Below are 2,500 nucleotides of genomic sequence, written 5' to 3' on the forward strand. Positions count from 1 at the left end.
GGAAGAGCTGACGAAACAATGCTGGTTTGGATGCAGGGGGTAGTGTTGGAATCGGCAGCGCGGACAAAATCGGCAAAGTCGACAAAAAAGACTGTTGGTCTGGACATCGGGGCAGCGGCAGCCATGCCGCCAGGGGGGGAAATCGGCAGCGCAGATTTGTGCAGCTGCAGGTTCGTCGGGGAAATCGGCAGCGCAGATTTTTCGATGAACATGGGCTGGAAGATGGACTGTCCAGGCCAGGCAGGGAAATACGTCAAGGGGACACGCTGACGAAACAGCGCTGGTTTAGACACGGTGGGTGCAGTGTTGGAATCGGCAGCGCCGACGAAATCGGCAAAGTCGGCAGAATCGGCAGCGGGTGCTGGCGATGAGTCTGGACGATTTATAGTCCAGGGCTTGATGGAAAAGACTGTTGGTCCAGACAATGGGGCAGTGGCAGCGCGGATTTGTGCAGCTGCAGGTTCGTCGGGGAAAATCGGCAGCGCAGATTTTTCGACGAACAGGGGCTGGACCGGCCGGGCCAGGCAGGAAAATTCGTCAGGGGGGCACGCTGACGAAAAGAGGGGCTGCGGAGTGGAAAATCGGCAGCGCAGATTTTTCGACGAACAGGGGCTGGACCGGCCGGGCCAGGCAGGAAAATTCGTCAGGGGGGCACGCTGACGAAAAGAGGGGCTGCCGCGTGGAAAATCGGCAGCGCAGATTTTTCGACGAACAGGGGCTGGACCGGCCGGGCCAGGCAGGAAAATTCGTCAGGGGGGCACGCTGACGAAAAGAGGGGCTGCCGCGTGGAAAATCGGCAGCGCAGATTTTTCGACGAACAGGGGCTGGACCGGCCGGGCCAGGCAGGAAAATTCGTCAGGGGGGCACGCTGACGAAAAGAGGGGCTGCCGCGTGGAAAATCGGCAGCGCAGATTTTTCGACGAACATTCGTCAGGGGGCCACGCTGACGAAAAGAGGGGCTGCCGCGTGGAAAATCGGCAGCGCAGATTTTTCGACGAACATTCGTCAGGGGGGCACGCTGAGGAAAACAGGGGCTGCCGCGTGGAAAATCGGCAGCGCAGATTTTTCGACGAACATTCGTCAGGGGGGCACGCTGAGGAAAACAGGGGCTGCCGCGTGGAAAATCGGCAGCGCAGATTTTTCGACGAACAGGGGCTGGATGCTGGACCGGCCGGGCCAGGCAGGAAAATTCGTCAGGGGGGCACGCTGACGAAAAGAGGGGCTGCCGCGTGGAAAATCGGCAGCGCAGATTTTTCGACGAACAGGGGCTGGACTGGCCGGGCCAGGCAGGAAAATTCGTCAGGGGGGCACGCTGACGAAAAGAGGGGCTGCCGCGTGGAAAATCGGCAGCGCAGATTTTTCGACGAACAGGGGCTGGACGCTGGACTGGGCCAGGCAGGAAAATTCGTCAGGGGGGCACGCTGACGAAAACAGGGGCTGCCGCGTGGAATGGCAGCCTACACGCAGATGCGAATTCGGCAGCGCACGATGGCTTGAGCAGGTCATGGGTTCGACTTGGCGCGATCTGAAACCTGGACGAGGGACTGTCGACGCTGGACGAGCCAGCGCGGTGGCCTGTCGTGCCCCGTTCAGGGGGGGCCTGCCGCGGAGACAGCCCTCGCGGGCTCGACAGCGCAGGCCAGCGTCCCCGACGTCGCTGGCCGCGGCAGGCGAGCTGCCGGGGTTCCCGCATTCCTACAAGAAAACGTCGTGCTTTCCACATGAAACCAATCCAGTAAAATCAGCCATATTTTTATGAGGCTGCCCACTGAATTTGGGGTCATTCCGGGCCGGTTCCTAGTTTTGCGGATTTACTCGATTTCTAATGGTAGGAAAATTAAAACAAATACTTCCCGACCTCGAAAAATTCTGGGAAAATTAATGAAGGTGGATTGGATTTTTGCCAACCTCTGTGCAAAATTTCAGCTCAAAATACCAAGAAATGAATTTTTTAGAGGGGGGGTGACAGCTGGGACCTAGTAGTGTCTCCCCCTGCCAGAGCTGCAATGACACTTATTGCTCTTTAGGGAGCCACCAGGCCGGCGCCCCTCAAAGACCACACGCGCGCGCGCGCCCGCCCGCGCTGGGCGCTGGGGCGCTGGGGCCTTCGGGCCTGGGGCCCTTGGGGGCCCTTGCTGGCTTGCTCTCTCGCCCGCGGGGGGGCTGCCTTCGGGCCCTGGCCCCCCGCGTTCTGGCCTGCCCCCCGCGTGGGAGAGGCTAGGCGCTGCAGGGGCCAGCCCGACGTCGCTGGCCGCGGCAGGCGACAGCCCCTGCTGGCTTGCTCTCTCGCCCGCGGGGGGGCTGCCTTCGGGCCCTGGCCCCCCGCGTTCTGGCCTGCCCCCCGCGTGGGAGAGGCTAGGCGCTGCAGGGGCCAGCCCGACGTCGCTGGCCGCGGCAGGCGAGCCGCCGGGGTTCCCGCATTCCTACAACAAAACGTCGTGCTTTCCACATGAAATCAATCCAGTAAAATCAGCCATATTTTTATGAGGCTGCCCACTGA

Source organism: Populus nigra, chromosome 2, assembly GCF_951802175.1.
Source record: "Populus nigra chromosome 2, ddPopNigr1.1, whole genome shotgun sequence".
NCBI lineage: Eukaryota > Viridiplantae > Streptophyta > Magnoliopsida > Malpighiales > Salicaceae > Populus > Populus nigra.